Source organism: Mobula birostris, chromosome 6 (assembly GCF_030028105.1).
Source record: "Mobula birostris isolate sMobBir1 chromosome 6, sMobBir1.hap1, whole genome shotgun sequence".
NCBI lineage: Eukaryota > Metazoa > Chordata > Chondrichthyes > Myliobatiformes > Myliobatidae > Mobula > Mobula birostris.
The window spans coordinates 54,084,010-54,105,308 of NC_092375.1; the positions used below are offsets into that span (position 1 = coordinate 54,084,010).

The 21,299-nt window shown below is 40.1% G+C and overlaps 1 pseudogene; it reads left to right on the forward strand.

Annotated features, from left to right (window-relative positions):
* Positions 1–19,488, forward strand: part of LOC140198688 (tRNA (cytosine(34)-C(5))-methyltransferase, mitochondrial-like) — a 158,976-nt pseudogene extending 139,488 nt beyond the window's left edge.
* Positions 19,489–21,299: the final 1,811 nt, after the last annotated feature.

Genomic DNA, 21,299 nt, shown 5'->3' on the forward strand with positions numbered 1-21,299 from the left:
ACCTGCCTGCCAGAATGCTGGTGCCCCGCTTATTAAGGTGCAACCCGTCCCTTTTGTACAATTCATCCTTACCCCGAAACATACCCCAGTGGTCCAAGAATGTAAATCTTTGCTTCCTACACCACGTTGAAAGGTCTAGGACTTTCAACATTTGAAAGGTTTTAATGAGATTCCCCCGCCCCACCATCCTTCTAACTTCCAGCTCGTACAGACCCAGAGCCATCAAACACTCCCCGTATGATAACACTTTCATTCCTGGAATCACCATTGTGAACCTCCTCTGAATCCTCTCCTATGCCAGCATATCTTTTCGTGGATGAAGAACCCAAAACTGTTCACAATACTCAAGATTAGGCAGCATAGTATCTCAAATAAACAAAGGGAATCCTGACTATCTTCTCAATTAGATTTTGTTCTTTCAGAGTTCCCCCAAGTAAGTGGCTGCCCCAAGTAACTGATGGTCCAATTAACCAGAATCCATTGTATATCGTTTTAGACCTTTGTGCCTTGCATAAGGACAATCAGCATGAATATAATACAAGTGAGTTGTAGGTTTTCTTTGTCGTTTCCCTAAAAGTAACAATTTACTTTCAGTGACACGAGGTACTGCAGGTGCTGGAAATCTAGAGCAATACACACAGTGTGCTGGGGGAGCTCAGCAGGTTGGGCAGCATCTATGATGGGAATAAACAGTGGAGCTTTCAAGCCAGGACCTTTCATCAGGACTGGAAAGGAAGGGGGAAGAAGCCAGAACATGAAGGTGGGAGGAGTGAAGGAGGAAGTACAAGCTGGCAGGTGATAGGTGAAGCCGGAACAGGTCAAGGGGGTGAAGCAAAGAACTAGGAAATTAGTTGGTGGAAGAGATTAAGGGCTGGAGAAGAGGGAATCCAATAGGTGAGGACAGAAGAACATGGAAGAAAGGGAAGGGGGAGGAGGACCAGGGGAGGTGATGGGCAAATATGAAGAGAAGGTGTGAAGGAAACAAGAACGGGGAATGGTGAAGAAAGGGAGGGGGTAATTCCTGGAAGTTCGAGAAATCGACCTTCATGCCATCGGGCTGGAGGCTACCCCGGTGGAATATATAATGTGTTGCTCTTGCAACCTGAGTGTGGCCTCAGTAGAGGAGGCCATGGACCAATATGTTGGAATGGGAAGTAGAATTGAAATGGGTGACCACCGGGAAATCTCGCTTTTTGTGGTGGGCAGAGCAAAGGTGCTCGACGAAGCAGTCTTCCAATCTACATCGGGTCTCACTGATATACAGGAGGTCCCACTAGGAACACCAAATACAATAGATAACCCCCAACAGATTTGTAGGTGAAGTGTCACCTCACCTGGTGAAAGGACTATTCGTGGCCCCGAAAAGAGGTGAGGGAGGTGGTGTAGGGGCAGGTGTGGCACTTGTTCCACTTGTAAGGTTAAGTACTAGGAGGGACAAGTGAACAGGGGAGTCGCATAGGGAACAATCCCTGCCGAAAGTGGAGGGGAGGTAAAAACTGTGCTTGGTGGTGGGGTCCTGTTGGAGATGTCAGAAGTTACAGAGAATTATATGCTGGACATGGAGGCTGGTGGGGTGGTAGGTGAAGACAAGAGGAACCCTATCCCTAGTGTGGCGGCAGAAGGATGAAGTTAGGGCAGATGTGAGCCAAGTGGAGGGAATGCAGATGAGGGGAGTGTTGATGGAGGAAGGGAAGCCTCTTTCTTTGGATAAAGAAGACATCTCAGTTGTTGTGGAATGAAAAGCCTCATCCTGAGGACAGATGCGGTGGAGATGAACTGAGAAAAGTGAACAGCATTTTTACAAGAGACATGGTGGAAAGGGGTATCGTAAATTTACTTTCAATGATAATTTTTCTTTTTTTCAGATGATTTCTTCCCAGTTATTCATTTGTAATTTATAAGGAATTAAATTTTATAATGTCTATTCTCATGTAGTATTACCAGGAGAATAAATTTTCCCAACAGGCAGCCTATCAACAAGAGCAAGTCAGTGATTTAGTTAACTAAATAATGAGTTTCCCAAATGTCTTGGCTCACAAGTAGATCTTAGAATATATCAGTGTTACATTAACAGATTTGTCTTGCTTTCCTTTGGTGGTCAACTTCGCTTGAGAAGTTGTTTTCTAACTAGGTCACTATATTCACCTTTTGAGAAGTCTGGTGCATTTAATCCTAGGACACGTTGGAATGCAAAGATATAAAAATTGAGGACTTCACTGTACAGCCTCTTTCACCTCTCAGTTTTCTGATTATCAGTTTATATTACCATATTTTGTGAAGGTTGCGGAGTGCAATGATACCAATTCTACAGTATACTTATTTTTAGCTGTTTTTTAAAACCTTGAATTATCCTTTGAAGTACAGTTACTGTTAGGTATACAGTACAGAGAATTTGTGCACTGCAAAACCTCATAAACAGTGAACAAATAACAGAATATTTAATTTTAGAGCTGTTGGTTAAGGCGTGATTCTTGGATAGTTCGCCTTCCAGTTGATCTCTGGAGTGGGAAAAGAAGGGCATTTTGAATAAAATAGCATTTTGTCATCTGGGCTTGTACAATTTTTTCCAATAAAATTATTTATCATTCTCTTAGGTGCTGGTGGATGCACCATGTTCAAATGACAGAAGTTGGTTGTTCTCTTCTGACAGTCTTAAAGCTCGCCAAAGGATTGCACACGCGCCTAATCTACCTGTTTTACAGAAGCAATTACTGAGGTATGGGAAGGAAAATCTTAAAGCTCATCTGTTCATGTTTTGACATTTTAAATGGAATAATTGTCCAATGCTTTCAATGAGCAACTGGTCAGTCTATGAAAGATACTCTCCTGAGAGATGAATATTGATTTGTTCAAATGTAAGTACAACATGAAAGTGCTGTGTTCAATCTTAATTATACACACCAAATTAGGTTTGGGCCTCATCTATTCCAGAAGAACATTGTTTTAAGTTGCGATAGGTCTTAACTACAGGTGTCCCCCACTTTTCGAACGTTCACTTTACGAAACCTCACTGTTACGAAAGACCTACATTAGTACCCTGTTTTCGCTTTCAGAAGGTGTTTTCACTGTTAAGAAAAAAAATTTCAGCGCGCAATAAAAAATCAGTGCGCGAAAAAATCAGCATGCGAAAAAATCAGCGCGTGAAAAAATCAGTGCGCGATAAAAGGCAGAGCGCCCCGAGCAGCCGCTCTCCCCCGGATTCGGAACTGCTTTGCTTTAACACGTGCCTGTGAGCAGCCGTTTGCAAGATGAGTTCTATGGTATTGGAAAAGCCTGAAAGAGCTCGTAAGGGTGTTACACTTACGGTAAAACTAGACATAATTAAGCGTTTTGATCGTGGTGAACGAACTAAGGACAACATGAGTTTGACTTGTGGAAGCTGACGAACATGATGTTGAAGAGGTTTTGGCATCCCATGACCAAGAACTGACAGATGAAGAGCTGATGCAATTAGAAGAAAAAAGGATAACAATGGAAACCGAATGAGTAATGATAAAGTACGACTTTAATTTTGAAAGGGTACGTCGGTTTAGGGGATATTTGCAGGATGGTTTGAACTGTGTGATAGAAAAATGCGCGAGGCTCAGCAGTCAAGCAAGCCTTCCACATCAGCCACAGCAGACGACGAACCTTGACCTTCGACATCGAGGCAGGCAGAGATAGAAGAAGATGAGCTGCCTGCTCTAATGGAAACAGGCGACGAGATGACACCCCAGTGTCCCACCACCCCAAACCCCAGGCCACGGACAGATACCGATTCGCGGAGAATGCAAAGGTAGCCGGGAGGCACACAGCACATCTTTAAGAAAAAACCCGAAATAAACATGCTAATTAATTAGGAGCCGCCGACATGTAATTGTCGGCCCAGATCAGAGACGATGCAATCGGAAATCGGCACTGATCTGGGCCGACAATTACGGGCAGCACCTAATTAATTAGCATGTTTGTTTCGGTTTTTTCTTAAAGATGTGCTGTGTACCTCCCGGCTACCACTGGACCTCTGCGTTCTTCGCGGCAGTGTATCGGGTCGGCGGCCCGGAGGGTGGGGGCCACTGCACCACCCCAGCCTGCGACAAGTCTAACACACCAGTGTGCTCGGCAAGCTGTCTTCATGATTCCCATAAGTGATACTACACTGTACATACATTATTTCTACTTTATATAGGCTGTGTATTTTTACGTGTTATTTGGTATGATTTGGCAGCTTCATAGCTTAAAGGTTACTGGAGAGCGCTTGCGCGTGTTTCTGCTGAGAGCGCTTGCGTGAGAGTTTCTGCTGACGGCGCTTGCGTGCGATTTTCGCTACAGAGAGCAATGCAGTAATGATTGTGGAAAAGTATTGGCTGTGCATTTATCATATCATTCCTGCTTGTACTATGTGTTCCTGTTATTTTAGGTTTTATGTGTTGTTTGGCATGACTTGGTAGGTTATTTTTGGGTCTGCGAACGCTCACAAAATTTTCCCATATAAATAAATGGTAATTGCTTCTTCGCTTTACGACATTTCGGCTTACGAACCGTTTCATAGGATGCTGTACCTTCGGATGGCGGGGGAAACCTGTATTATCAAACAGTCTTGTTTCTTTTCTCACTAGTAACTAACTCAATATTTTCTTCTTTTGACTTTTTCTTTTAACCTGACTTGAGATTGACAACATATTCTAACCTATATCTTCTGGACTGGACAATGCAATCATCAATAATTTTCCACAGTAATTGATTAAGGCATTAAACAGTTGTTAAACTGTTTATACAAGTTCCAGATGCAGTGTACAGGCTCATATTTACAGTCTGTCAATATAAATTCTATGAAAAACTATGGTTAAGTGGAATGCAAATTATTGCTAATGAGAACAATATCCAGCCAGTATTTTTTTTTACGGAATGAATTCCTTAAATCCTTTCAGATTAGAGAATGGTGATTTTGCAACTGGGATCCACAGGTGCATTTTCAATAGCACGTGTCAGAGGGTACTGGCACTGACTGTTGAATTGTTGAATCACACAAGCACATTTTTATTGCACGTGATTTTCCTTTCTCTAATCCTGAACGTGCAGGATAAAACTTAACTTTTTAAATGAGTTCACGCTCGCCTTCATTACGGGAAGAAAATACCATAGCCATGTCTTCACTTTAAATCTATAAATATTAGTAGAACTCAAAAATTTTATGTGCAAATTATAATGTACTGTAAACCTGGTTGCAGAGTATGGATGAAAATATACAGTTACCTATGTGAAAGTAGACCTGGAAAAACACGCATTTTTCGGAATTAAAGAGTTATGGATTCTGTTTGCAGGCTGGTTTGAAGTACTTCTGTATAACTTAGTTTTACAAGCACCAAGTTTAAAAAAATTTGTATAAATAAGTTATTGAAATTTCAGCTGAATAGGGATAAAAATATTCATAGCAAACAAGACACTAAAAGTTTCTTCAAAGCTGTCTGAAGGGGAAATAAGCTAACTCTACCTTGAAAAACATCATCTTTTGATTTTTACTTCAGAATACTTTCTTGAAAAGCCAATGTAGTGGGATTTTTTCCAATGATACGAAATAGTGAAGCTTAGCCATTGATCTGATTAAAAACTATTTGGTATCAATTAACAATTTAAAATATTCTGAGGAGTAAGTGGCTTTCTAAGAACTTCTAATATATTGAAAACACTGGCATTAAATTCCAAATAAAGATGTTACTAGCCACAGATTTAAAATGTTCAGACTGATCCTACTGTAGGGCACCTGAACTACATTTAACCATATGAATGTGTACGTCTGCAAAATGCACATTAACTAAGAGAGACGGGCTTTGTACTTAACTTGCAGAAGAGCAAGGTTGTGTATACTAACCTCTCTTCCTGCACTACACTGCTGTCCAGGTTCACAGCAAGATCCTGGTAAAATGTGGTCCACATTTATTATAAAATTCACTATTGCCTTCAAAATGCCACCTCAACCTTCGATGGACTTGGTTAAAAAGGGCCATTGAAAATTAAGATGCTTCAACACTGTCACAGGTAAATTATGGGCCATTAATCTCAGAGATAAAAGCAGATATGCATAGATGGAATCTTATCCCCTTTTTAAGTTTAAATTCAAGGATAAATACTATAAAAATGAATATTCTTCCTCGGTTATTGTATCTTTTCCGTACTTTACCGGTGGAGGTAGATGATAATCAATTCAGGGAATGGGACAAATGGATTTCCCGCTTCATTTGGCAAGGAAGGAAACCTAGAGTTCGATATAACACCTTACAGTTAGGGAAGGAAGGAGAAGGTATGGTTCTTCCTTGCCTGAGAAATTATTTTTATGCCTCACAGATAACCCCTCTGTTATATTGGTGTAATAGGGAATATAAGGCTAGATGGAAGGAAATAGAATTTGGATTAGTTGACAGTTTTCCTCTTCAGGCCTCAATAGCTGACAAAGGATTGATGGCCCAGTTGGAAAAATTTAATAACGCTTGGATAAATCTTACATTAAAAGTTTGGCAGAAGGTGGTTAATTCATGTGGAATTAACAACATGTTAAAACTCTTTAGATGGTGTGCATATGATACCAAATTCCTTCCCAACAGGGGAGATAAAAGATTTGAGCTATGGATAAAGAAAGGTCTTACAACCTACCTCTCATTTACAGATAAAAGAGTATTACAAAGTTTCCAAATCCTGCAGGACAAACATGGCCTAGGACATAATGACTTTTTTAGGTACCTTCAAATACGAAACTATGTTAACCAGAGTTGTAGATATACAGACCTATCAACAGTAGAATTAGAATTTTTCAAGATTCTGAATTCGGCTTGCAGTTCAATACCTAGTAAATCAGTTTCTCGCCTATGTAATGCACTCTCCCATGCTAAAAATGTAAATACACTGTATATTAAAGAGAAGTGGGAGAAAGAAGCGGGGTTGGTACTTTCAGAGGAGGCTTGGGGGAAAATCTGCAGCTTTCAATGGTCCTCGACTAATTCTTTGACTTGGAGAGAACTTTGCTGGAAAAACATTATAAGATACTTCAAGACCCCATATCAGGAAAAATATAAAGATACAAATGTGATGTGTTGGAGAAGGTGCGGCTCCAAGGAGGCAAATCATTTTCATATTTTCTGGGATTGCCCTAAATTAAGTCTATTTTGGGAAGGTATTCATAGGACATTAGTTAAGGTACTTAAGTCCCAGATACCTCTGAACTTTGAGACGCTCTATTTGGGGCATGTATTGTTCCTTGAACAGAAAGAAGATATAAAGTTGCTGCAGGCCCTCTTAGCGGCAAGTGAGAAATCAATCACTAGAAAATGGCTAAATCCAGTACCACCTACATTAGAAGATTAGTACGAAATTATCTTGGAACTATTTAAAATGGAAAAGTTGACTTACTCCCTGAGAACTCAAAAAGAAAAATTTTATCAAATCTGGAATAAATGGATTGAATATATAACCCCAATGCGAGCAGACTTTAGATGACTCTCCTAATGATTTATATTGCTGTTCTCATCAACACAGTAATATTGCTAACGTAAGCACCCCAGTCTAAATGTCTGTTTTTTTTGTTTTCTTTTGGAAAATAGAGAATTAACACAAGTAAAGGGAAAGATTTGGGAAAGGGATAAAAAAATGAAAAAATTAAGTAAATAAGTACATAGGGATTGGATAATTATGTCTGCGGGCAGGAGCAAGCATGAACAAATTAGGATATAAACACCTACAATGGTTGGTATATAGGCTTGTATACAACATTTTGGACCAGTGGAAATGGTCCAGAAGGGTTGTGTGGAAACTATTATTACCATTTTTCTTAACAACTAATTTCATTACTTAGCCTAATTATTTACCGCAGTACGTAATTATCTATTTAAATGTTTATTTTCCTTTTATATCATCTCAATGTGTACTTAAGAATGTATAAGTAATTGTAGTTTTATACATATAAAAAAATGGAAAAGGTTATATGTGTGAAAAAAGTACATGATATTTGTGAATTCCTTATCCAAATAAAAATAAAATAAAAAAAAAGAAAATTAAGATGCATTAAGTTCTGACACTACATTCATGGCCTACTGTCAGCAGTGATCCCAGCCCTCTTGTATATTTCTGAAGTCTGGACAACCTATAGCAGGATCTGAAGAGAATGGATAAGTAGCACCAGCATTATCTTCACAATATGCTGCTGATCCATTGAAATAACCAAATCAATATTAACATCCTCACCCAAGCCAACACCTCCAGAATTAATGCCCTCATTCCATAGAAACCATAGAGACTACAGCACCGAAACAGGCCTTTTGGCCCTTCTTGGCTGTGCCGAACCATTTTCTGCCTAGTCCCACGGATCTGCACACGGACCATATCCCTCCATACACCTCCCATCCATGTATCTGTCCAATTTATTCTTAAATGTTAAAAAAGAACCCGCATTTACCACCTCGTCTGGCAGCTCATTCCATACTCCCACCACTCTCTGTGTGAAGAAGCCCCCTCTAGTGTTCCCCTTAAACTTTTCCCCCCTCACCCTTAACCCATGTCCTCTGGTTTTTTTCTCCCCTTGCCTCAGTGGAAAAAGCCTGCTTGCATTCACTCTATCTATACCCATCATAATTTTATATACCTCTATCAAATCTCCCCTCATTCTTCTATGCTCCAGGGAATAAAGTCCTAACCTATTCAACCTTTCTCTGTAACTGAGTTTCTCAAGTCCCGGCTACATCCTTGTAAACCTTCTCTGCACTCTTTCAACCTGATTTATATTCTTCCTGTAATTTGGTGACCAAAACTGAACACAATACTCCAGAATCGGCCTCACCAATGCCTTATACAACCTCATCATAACATTCCAGCTCTTATACTCAATACTTCGATTAATAAAGGCCAATGTACCAAAAGTTCACTTTACGACCCTATCTACCTGTGATGCCACTTTTAGAGAATTTTGTATCTGTATTCCCAGATCCCTCTGTTCCACTGCACTCCTCAGTGCCTTACCATTAACCCTGTATGTTCTACCTTGGTTTGTCCTTCCAACGTGCAATACCTCACACTTGTCTGTATTAAACTGCATCTGCCATTTTTCAGCCCATTTTTCCAGCTGGTTCAAGTCCCTCTGCAGGCTCTGAAAACCTTCCTCACTGTCTACTACACCTCCAATCTTTTGTATCATCAGCAAATTTGCTGATCTAATTTACCACATTATCATCCAGATCATTTATATAGATGACAAATAACAATGGACCCAGCACTGATCCCTGTGGCACACCACTAGTCACAGGCCTCCACTCGGAGAAGCAATTCTCTACTACCACTCTTTGGCTTCTTCCATTGAGCCAATGTCTCATCCAATTTACCACCTAGACAATATCCACTGCCTTCCCTCCATCCACTTTCCTGGTTACCTCCTTGAAAAACTCCAATAGATTGGTCAAACGTGACCTACCACGCACAAAGCCATGTTGACTCTCCCTAATAAGTCCCTGTCTATCTAAATGCTTGTAGATTCTGTCTCTTAGTACTCCCTCCAATAATTTACTTACTACCGACGTTAAACTTACCGGCCTATAATTTCCCGGATTACTTTTCGATCCTTTGTTAAACAACAGAACAACATGAGCCACTCTCCAATCCTCCGGCACCTCACCTGTAGACAGAGACAATTTAAATATTTCTGCCAGGGCCCCTGCAATTTCAACACTAGTCTCCTTCAAGGTCCGAGGGAACACCCTGACAGGTCCCGGGGACTTATCCACTTTAATTTTCCTCAAGACAGGAAGGACCTCCTCCTTTTTGATCAGTACAGTTTCCATGATCTCACTACTTGTTTCCCTTAATTCCATAGACTTCATGCCAGTTTCCTTCGTAAATACAAACGCAAAAAACCTATTTAAGATCTCCCCCATTTCCTTTGGTTCTGCACATAGCCGACCACTCTGATCTTTAAGAGGACCAATTTTATCCCTTACAATCCTTTTGCTCTTAATATACCTGTAAAAGCTCTTTGGATTATCCTTCACTTTGACTGCCAAGGCAACCTCATGTCTTCTTTTAGCCCTCCTGACTTTTTTCTTAAGTATTTTCTTGCACTTCTTATACTCCTCAAGCACCTTATTTACTCCCTGCTTCCTACGCATGTCATACAACTCTCTCTTCTTCTTTATAAGAGTTGCAATATCCCTTGAGAACCAAGGTTCCTTATTCCTATTCACTTTGCCTTTAATCCTGACAGGAACATACAAATTCTGCATTCTCAAAATTTCTCCTTTGAAGGCTTCCCACCTACCGATCACATCCTTGCCAGAGAACAACCTGTCCCAATCCACGCTTTTTAGATACTTTCTCATTTCTTCAAATTTGGCCTTCTTCCAGTTAAGAACCTCAACCCTAGGACCAGATCTATCCTTGTCCATGATCAAGTTGAAACTAATGGTGTTATGATCACTGGAACCAAAGTGCTCCCCTACACAGACTCCTGTCACTTGTCCTAACTCGTTTCCTAACAGGAGATCCAATATTGCATCCCCTCTAGTTGGTCCCTCTATATATTGATTTAGAAAACTTTCCTGAACACATTTTACAAACTCTGAGCTATCAAGACCCCTAACAGTATGGGAGTCCCAATCAATATATGGAAAATTAAAATCCCCTACCACCACAACTTTATGTTTCCTGCAGTTGCCTGCTATCTCTCTGCAGATTTGCTCTTCCAATTCTCGTTGACTATTGGGTGGTCTGTAATACAATCCCACTAATGTGGCCATACCTTTCCTGTTTCTCAGCTCCACCCACAACGACTCAGTAGACAAGCCCTCTAATCTGTCCTGCCTGAGCACTGCTGTAATATTTTCCCTAACAATGCCACTCCCCCACCTTTCATTCCTCTGCCCCGGTCACATCTGAAACATCGGAACCCTGGAATATTAAGCTGCCAGTCCTGCCCCTCCTGTAGCCAAGTTTCACTAATTACTATTCGCTAATTCCACTTGGTCTGCTATGTTGCATAAACTGCATCACAGAAAAGGATGCTGTCTTTCAAGCTCCCCATGGAAGGAGATTACTAGGTGAATAGAGGAGACAGATTGAAGGAATGTGATCAAAGTTTCCTTGAGTAAGTGTTAACCTTCCCACTGACTCTTGGAGACATCTGGTCCATGACCGTACAGAGTGCAGAAGCAGCAATCAGGATGGTGTGAAGAATCTCAAGTCTGCATGGCAAGTGTACCAAGGACATGTATGCATGCCAAAGGTAGTGCACTACCTCATAAACTACCCTCCCAGTCAGCTATTTCCTGCCCCATTTCTGGAAGAGTCTGTGATTTTGAAAATTGGTCTCTTTGGTGTTCCTTAATCTCAAGAGACTGGTGAAGAAAATGGCATATACACCAAATTTACAAAAATCTTAGGACAATTGTTTAAAAATGTATAACTGATTTTCAATCTTTTCACCTTTAGATGAGGTTTTGATTAAGGCTTTTAGTGATATTTCAGTTTCAGTGATAACTGACTACTTAGTGCAGTATTAAAACTGCCTTAATTTATAAGATTGATGTATATTGATAATTCATACTAACCAAACTACATAATTTGCACAGATTTACAAATGAAATATAACATTGGAAGTTACTCTTTAACTATTATTTAAATAGGCCAACTAAATGTTGACTATATGAGAACTGTCCCTATCAGCTCATATAAGTATCTGAAGTTCAACTTTGTAAATCTCACTGGTGGTCTTCTCAATCTTAGCCCAGAGATGCAAAATCTAGGCTTCCATTTTAACTACCTACCATCATCAGAAATGGCTGATTAGGATGATTAAAGGTTATATAGTGGATACTAATTGTTGTGTTCAAAGCTATCAAGATTGTTTGATGAAATAAAGTAGAATCTCTGAACAGTAAGTATTCCGGAGGCTTTGGAGAGCATAACAAATAGGAGTTTGTGGTAGGTCATTCAGCCTCGTGAGTCTGTTCTGTCATTTATTGTTCCAGATGATTTTTTATCGTAATTCCACATTTACACTTCATCCTTAAGTTCACTAGTGTCCAAATATCTACACTGGAAATTCTCAACAAGTCAATCAGCATACAATTGATATCATCGTTCTAATTCATTCATTTTGTTTCTAACTAAACAGATGCTGCCTCATCTTGAATCTTTTCAGCATTTTCCTTTTTAATATCCATTTGCCCTGCGAGAGAGGCTAATTATTTCACAATTGTGATTGGAGTTCTTCATCCCATAATAAAGAAAAAGAATGATCTTCTGTATACAAACTATTTAATGTGCCATCATTACAGAATATTTATCTGATTGCTGAAAGAGAAATTCAACTTTTTGTTGTATTAACAAGGAATTTGAATTAATTCCTTACATTTGATTACAAAATAATTTCCTTTTATTTGAGTAGTGTGATAAGATAATCATTCAAAAGTACATGATTAGTTATCAGATTGAGGTGACTAATATGTAACTGAGGAACTTGGCTGGAGTGATTTAAGGTGAAACACAACTGTGTAAGTTTTCATGTTTAAGTTTCTCCTCTTAAACTTTCAGCCAAGTAGGCTGTCTCATTCTCTGCCTCAAACTTTGTATATTTGGCAAAATAACTAAAATCTATCCTTAATAATTGGTATTTACTCTTGCAAATAGACCCATGCCATCTGAAGTGTAGTTTTACTGCCCAGTACTTCTGTCATTTATTGAGGAGTTCTGAATATAATAATCTAATGTGCCCAAGTCATCTGCACTTCCCTATATTTTTAATGGTTGATTGTTAAGCACAATCAAGATAGTTTGTTTTTGATTAAAATGTATATTGAGCAATATGCAGTTGCTGACTGTTAGAGTGGATTTTTTTGGGGGTAGATGATTTGTTTACACTTAAATGACTGGCCACCGGACTTCTATTTTAACTGTTTGACAAAGGACTGTGGATTGAGTCCACCACAATGGGCTTCCTAAAAGGTGTAAATACCAGGTGCTTCTGGTGCCTGGTGCTGTAGTTTCGAAGACAGTATTATCTATACTTTATAACTATTAATCCTCTTCTACGTTAGCATGTAAAATGCCAAATAAAGGTATTGTGGATTGAACTAAAGGCTGTGGATACCAACACAGACATGTTGGCGTCGGAAGGAAAGGATAGTGTGATATTTTGTATGTAACTTCAAAGGGAAGCATTGTCTATGCAACTTTTTAAGTAGCGATTGCCTTTGTGTTTAGCATGTAAATATCATAGTCATAGTCATACTTTATTGATCCTGGGGGAAATTAATTTTCGTTACAGTTGCACCATAAATAATAAATAGTAATAGAACCATAAATAGTTAAATAGTAATATGTAAATTATGCCAGTAAATTATGAAATAAATCCAGGACCAGCCTATCGGCTCAGGGTGTCTGACCCTCCAAGGGAGGAGTTGTAAAGTTTGATGGACACAGGCAGGAATGACTTCCTATGACGCTCTGTGCTGCATCTCGGAGGAATGAGTCTCTGGCTGAATGTACTCCTGTGCCCACCCAGTACATTATGTAGTGGATGGGAGACATTGACCAAGATGGCATGCAACTTAGACAGCATCCTTTTTTCAGACACCACCGTGAGAGAGTCATCAGAAAACTTCTGAAGATGACAAGACTCTGTGCAGTAGTTGAAGTCCGAGGTGTAAATGGCGAAGAGAAAGAGAGGCAGGACAGTCCCCTGTGGAGCCCCAGTGCTGCTGATCACTCTGTCGGACACACAGTGTTGCAAGCACACGTACTGTGGTCTGCCAGTCAGGTAATCAAGAATCCATGACATCAGGGAAGCATCCACCTGCATCACTGTCAGCTTCTCCCCCAGCAGAGCGGGGCAGATGGTGTTGAATGCACTGGAGAAGTCAAAAAACATGACCCTCACAGTGCTCGCTGGCTTGTCCAGGTGAGCGTAGACATGGTTCAGCAGGTAGACGATGGCATCCTCAACTCCTAGTCGGGGCTGGTAGGCGAACTGGAGGGGATCTAAGTGTGGCCTGACCATAGGCCGGAGCAGCTCCAGAACAAGTCTGTCCAGGGTCTTCATGATGTGGGAAGTCAATGCCACCAGTCTGTAGTCATTGAGGCAGCTGGGGCGCGGCGTCTTCGGCACAGAGACGAGGCAGGACGTCTTCCACAGTACAGGAACTCTCCAGAGCCTCAGGCTCATGTTGAATACATGGCGAAGTACTCCACATAGCTGAGGGGCATATGCTTTGAGCACCCTGGTACTGACACCATCCGGTCCTGCAGCCTTGCTTGGGTTGAGACATTTCAGCTGTCTTCTCACCTGTTCAGCTGTGAAGCCCACCATGGTGGTTTCGTGTGGGGGAGTGGTATAGTCATGAGAGCAGGGTGGGGGACTGTGAGGAGGGGAGAATGGAATATGTGTTGGTCGGGGGCCGACATCAGATGGCTCATGTGGGGGATGGGCAGGGGTCACAGTGTCAAATCTGTTAAAGAAAAGGTTAAGTTTGATGGCCCTCATCCCCCTCCAGACCTCTCTCATGTTGTTCTGCTGGAGTTTCCACTCAAGCTTCCTCCTGTATCTGTCTTTAGCCTCCCTGATCCTGGCTTTCAGGTCCCTCTGTATTGCCCTCAGCTCCTCCCTATTTCCATCTCTAAACGCCCTCTTTTTAGCGTTCAGGATGTCCTTAATGTCCTTTGTCACCCATGGCTTGTTATTTGAATAACAAAGGACAGTTCTTGTCAGAACATTGCAGTCCACTCAGAAGTTAATGTAATCAGTGATGCATTCTGTGAGCCCATCAATATCCTCTTCATGTGGCTCACAGAGCGCCTGCCAGTCTGTCACCTCAAAACAACCCTGGAGCACCTCATAAGCTTCCTCCGACCATTTCCTCACTGTCCTCGAGGTTGCAGGTTTACTCTTCACCAGAGGCAGGTAGCAGGGTTTTAGATGCACCAGGTTGTGATCTGACCTTCCCAGTGGGGGGAGGGGAGAGGAGCTGTATGCGTCCTTAACGTTAGCGCACATCAAATCCAGAGTCCTCTCCCCTCTGGTTGTACAGCTCACATACTGCGTGAAGTTGGGCAGTGTTCTATCCATGGTAACCTGGTTGAAGTCACATTGAGCCCACAGTTAACTAGCAGACCTTTCTGCGGAAAGCGTCTCCGTCCGTAAGATGCCTACTGTACCTTGTGTCGAATAAAGAAGCTGCTTTTTATCTACCAGTGACTCTGTCTCTCCGGTGATTTCATCCACGCTACAACACTGACGTCCTTACCACCTGTGTTGTAATGGACTATAATTGAACTACCACTGGTCATGCAAGCCTTGCCTACAGTTAAAACAAATGGATAATATTCTGGTGTGACCTACCTGAACTTGGGGCTGAAAGATTCCAATAAACTTTATCTTATGACTGCTAGTAGAAGTTATTCTCGCTCTTCTGCACGTCACATGTAAAGGTTTAAACAATGGCCTTGAAATTACCATTTTCAGTTTTTCCCCCAGTAAAATTAAATCTATTCTGCAGAAGATTTGAAAATCTGTACAGGTAAAATGTAATACTTGGTTATGTTAGAGGTGTGATACAGCCTCTGAATTTGGGTTTCTAGGGATCAAATTTTAATTGCTCTGAGTTTGTATCCAAATTCTGCACATTTCCATGAGGTAGCACTGTTGATCAGAGAGATTTTCTGACCAATAATTCTAAAGATAAAAAAACAAAACCAACTTAGTTCATAATCATTTTAAAACAATAAACATTTAGAAATAGCAGATACTCATTGATAGCAATAGTTTTTACGTATAAAATATGACTGTTGGAATAATACTCTTTGAAGGAATGTATATCCAACTTTATGGCAAATTGGATGCTGTCTGCTGTCAGTTACAGTTATATTTGAAGATCTGTTGCCAAAAATCATGGCAGTCGGTTGGTCCACTGCTGTGACAATGATTGACACTAACTATCAAAAGTAGAATTTTTTCACTTGTGTATCTGAAAAGAATGTTTGGTCAGATATAGCAGTCAACAATTTGAGAGCGGGGAAAAGAATCTTGGAGGTCCAGGCAGTGACTGATTATTTGACTATTGAAAGATGGTACCCTCAAATATAAATAATTCCATTTTGGCTGAATGTTCTTATGAATCAAACAATAGATCAACCATTCACGGACATCCCACCCTGCAAAAACTCATTTCAGGGAGGTAGCACCACCGCCCCCCACAACCCCATATGCCCCCCGCCACCCCACGGTTGACCTCCAAGGGTGTATGTAATACTTTGTTTAGTGATTTTGTCTTATCTGTAAACCAAGTTGGGTATATGCAGAAAATGTGACATTAAAATATGTTCTTATATTATCATGTTTATTCTATTACAATTTAAAGTAAGTCTACAGGGAGTTTGGCCTCATCAAGTAGAACATCAATAGCGTAGCTCCTTAGCAGCCAGCCAGCTAGTTTAAATAATGTTAGCTATGGTAATGAGCGAATGACACCTGTTAAACTCACCTCAACATGTCTTTTACATTTTAACCCACCATGGGCAATAGAAAAGTCACTGTTGCAAACAGTGCAGTGAGCAACACTCATTATTTTTGCGGTCGACTGTAAAGCCCGCCCACAGAGAAAACTGATCGGTCTAATTAGCGGGGGTCCGCAATCATTTTTGCACCGCAGGCTGGTTTAATATTGACAATATTCTTGCGGACCGGCCGACCGGGGGCGGGGGTGTTAATCACAACCGGAATATAGGTGATAAGTCAATCACATCATAACATTTTAAGTAACGTTTGGATGTTAAACACACAGCGCATATTTTCCCCGTATGAACATATAAAATCATTGCAACACACCAATATCGCTGAATCAGTGGGAGCCCTGGGCTTGTTTTCCTGCAACAACACGGTCCTATCGAGGGGTGATGGGAGACAGCAATACTCGAAGGGGGTTCCTTGTGTCCAGTCTATTCCGCAATTTAGTTTTGTTTGCATTCATTGCAGAAAACTCCGCTTCACAGAGATATGTTGGAAATGGAAGCAACGTTTTCAGTGCTTTTGTGGCTATCTCAGGATACTCAGCCTTGTCTTTGATCCAGAATGCCGGCAGAGATGTTATATCAAACATACTTTTCAGCCCACCGTCATTTGCAAGCTCGAGGAGTTGATCTTCTTCCCACGCTGACATGGACGATTCACCGGGGACATTCACAAATGGGTCACGGACCCATTCCTTTGCACGTCTTGGATCACTGATGACCTCGCGTGCTTTAAGTTCAACAGTGCGTGACAGAGAATGAGGAAGGTGCAGCTGACTCATATCATTTCATATCGCCAATCATATTGTTTCCTCGTGGCCTGGTGGTTGGGAACCACTCTTAGCATGAAGAGAGACCAATCAGGATGCTCGCTCTCCCTCTCCTTCTCAAAAAAAATCTATTTCCAGGATATTGTATATAACTTCCGGGCGCCAGGGAGCCACTATTGATATGCGGCAGACTCCCGGCACTTCCAGGAGAGGTGGGATGTCTGCATTCAATTACATTGAATTGGCACTATTCTGACAGTACTTTTTGGTATACTTTGGATATCAACTCTAATAATACATCACATTGTTTCAGAAACTATTTTCTGCAATGCGTTTGTGCCCAATCAGGGACCTGAAAAGATAAAATATGATAGCTAAAATTCAAATACCAATTCTTTAAAAGTGTTTTGTAATCAATGGAAATAACAATCAGAGTAAGCAAAGTAAAACAATTTCCTAACAAAGTGTCTTATTAAACTATGTATACTTTTCCAGCTTTTGAAACATGAATGATCATGCTTTATAAATTGTACAAAAGTAGCTCTATTTTTCAGATACAGTGGTAAAAATGTGGACAAAATTTAACCAAGTGACTGCTCCGTTAAAATGTGTTACCAAAACTATTTGCTCACATTTATACGATTTTTAAAATCATCAAAATAAACTTGTTTGCTGCAGCACATACTATTTGAAGTGAATGTTTTGCTACATTTGTGTATTTTGTTAACTGAAAATTTGTCGCCTACAACACATTTATTACTTCATCCTAATACATGCTTAACAGTGATGCTGACACAGTCACCCTTTACTGGAAACTAGTTTCCAGTAGATAATGTCATACCCTTATTGAATCAGCTCCTTTTTACTTAATTGGTTGTTTTTCAGCAACTCACAATTCCAGAAACTAATTTAGAAGGAGATTTATGTGGAGAGCTGCATACTGCAAAATTCCAAATACCACACTGTCTGGTAGAATAGTTAACTTTGAGATTTATTTCAGATGATTGCCATTTTATTGTTAATATTAATAATGGAATTAATTGCATATAAACTTTTTCCATTGGTTGATATGTTACATGTTGTTACATGTCAAGTCCTATGCCTTTAGCATGCTGAAGTACTTTAATGGTAATTAATTTTGTATTCTAAACTGATGTGTATCTAACAGAGTTAGTAACACAGCCATTGCTTCAAAAGTCAAATAAAATTTAAAGGTTTCATTTACATCCAAGCAACAACGGTTATTCAGGCTCCACAATTGGAATGCTTAAGCTGGATTGAAAAATGCTATTAAGAAGCCCATGCATGTTTATTAAAAGGTTGACCTAAAATTGTAAACGTGCGGTATATATCTCTTGTTTATGTTTCTTGTGCTACTTAATACATTTCATTTCCTTAAGTCTACATTTTTCATTGATCAGCAGTTGATATCAATCTGTTTATTTTAAATTGTTAAGCCCCTAATTAAAGCAATGCATGGTAAAAATTATTCAAATATAAAAAAGATGTTCTAAAAATAAGCCAGAAGAACTGAAACCACAATTTTCTTCTTGATGGATTACTTTCATTAGACAACAGCTAGCAATGCACAGTTGTGAAACTTGTATATGGCATAAGCTCACAATGTTAACTTCATTTGGGGAAAAATCTTTAAAATGAAACGTCTTCTAAATTTTCTAGTTTATTACTGACACAAACTCTAAGTTCGCTTGATTTTAAAATATATATATTTACTTCCAAACTGTTTCAGTGTATCTACCTGTGGTTTAATATTGATAGAGCCAGAATGATTGAGATGTACTATGGCATGACTTGAAACACATTTTAGAATGTCCCAATAGATCTAAAGATATTGTATAATGACAAAAATAATGTTTTTTTTCAATTTCTATTATGCATTTGACATAACTTATGTGATGTAACCTTTTACTGGTGACTTGCAGGTCAGCTCTTGAGGTGTTGTGTCCTGGAGGGACAAATGGTTTATTCTACGTGTACACTATCTCGAGCAGAAAATGATGATGTTGTGGCCTCTCTCCTGAATTCTTGTGACAACGTTCAGACTGTGGATTTAACAGACTTGGCATGTTCTCTTGTTCATAGCTTTACATTCGCTGAAGGTGTACAGCATGGACTGTTAGTTGTGCCTGAAAAGGATAAAACTTGGGGCCCAATGTATGTCAGCAAATTATGGAAGACACATTGACTTGAAATCAAGGTATGAGCTCAAAAGATGGATATGCATGATGATAATATAATAGGCTGAGCTAATTTAAGACTTTTGTAAATACTTAAGTTAACTTGCAGAAATTTTAAAAATTACCTTGCACATCAAATAATTATATATATTAATAAAATCCAATTTTTCAGATGTGAATGATTTACAGAATTATTAATAATTTCTTTTTTGTAATTATTTGAAAAGGAAAGATAGTTAACTTATAATAAATTACAGAATATGGTACTATTTTACTATTTTGTAAAATATGATGTTTTGTGCCTGAAGTAGTTCTGGTGTTATTTTGCTGAAGATCATGATAGAAATTGTGTGGAATACCAGAATTGTCATTTACAGTTAATGAGATTCCAGGTAATGCAAAGATCAGTAATTTCCTGAAGCCTAATACAGGTTTCCCCCGCCATCCGAAGGTAGAGCGTTCCTATGAAACAGTTCGTAAGCAGGAACGTCGTAAAGTGAAAAAGCAATTGCCATTTATTTATATGGGAAAAATTTGTGAGCGTTCGCAGACCCAAAAAATAACCTACCAAATCATGCCAAATAACACATAAGACCTAAAATAACAGTAACATATAGTAAAAGCAGGAACGATATGATAAATACACAGCCTATATAAAGTAGAAATACTTTACTACAATCATTGCCACACTGTCCACCTTAGCGAAAATCTCGCGCAAGCGCTCTCGGCAGAAACGGCTGCTCACAGGCACGTGTTTCAGCAATGCCGGCTAGAATGTAGTTCCGGGTGAGGAGCTTGGCTGCTCGGGGCGCACTGCCTTTTTTCGTATCAGTGAGAACACCTTCTGTTAGCGAAAACAGGTAACTAATGTAGGTCTTTCGTAACAGTGAGGTTTTGTAAAGCGAACATTCAAAAAGTGGAGGACACTTGTATTCTGCATCCCATGGTGCTTAAAGGAGTAGCCCTAAAAATTGTGGGTATTTTCCAACATTTTTTAAACTTTGGAGTCATTCCATCGGATTGGAGAAAAAGCTGACATTACCCTAATATTTAAAAAGTAGAGAGGAGCATGGATATCTTGTTTCATTTATATAGGGCTTTGTTAAGGAAGTACCTTGAGTATTGAGGCAACACACATCAAAGTTGCTGGTGAACGCAGCAGGCCAGGCAGCATCTCTAGGAAGAGGTACAGTTGACGTTTCAGGCCGAGACCCTTCGTCAGGACTAACTGAAGAAAGAGCTAGTAAGAGATTTGAAAGTGGGAGGGGGAGGGGGAGATCCAAAATGATAGGAGAAGACAGGAGGGGGAGGGATGGAGCCAAGAGCTGGACAGGTGATTGGCAAAAGAGGTATGAGAGGATCATGGGACAGGAGGCCCAGGGAGAAGGAAAAGGGGGAGGGGGGGAGCCCAGAGGATGGGCAAGGGGTATAGTCAGAGGGAGAAAAAGGAGAGTGAGAGAAAGAATGTGTGTATATAAATAACGGATGGGGTACGAGGGGGATGTGGGGCATTAGCGGAAGTTAGAGAAGTTAATGTTCATGCCATCAGGTTGGAGGCTAACCAGACGGAATATAAGGTGTTGTTCCTCCAACCTGAGTGTGGCTTCATCTTTACAGTAGAGGAGACCGTGGATAGACATGTCAGAATGGGAATGGGATGTGGAATTAAAATGTGTGGCCACTGGGAAATCTTCAGTATTGTCGTGTCGACCTTGAGTATTGAGCTCAGTTTTGGACTTCATCTGAAGAAGGTTGTTTTTGCTGTGGAGGGAGTTTTAGCAAAAGTCGCCAGACTCATTCCTAGGAAAGCAGGACTGAT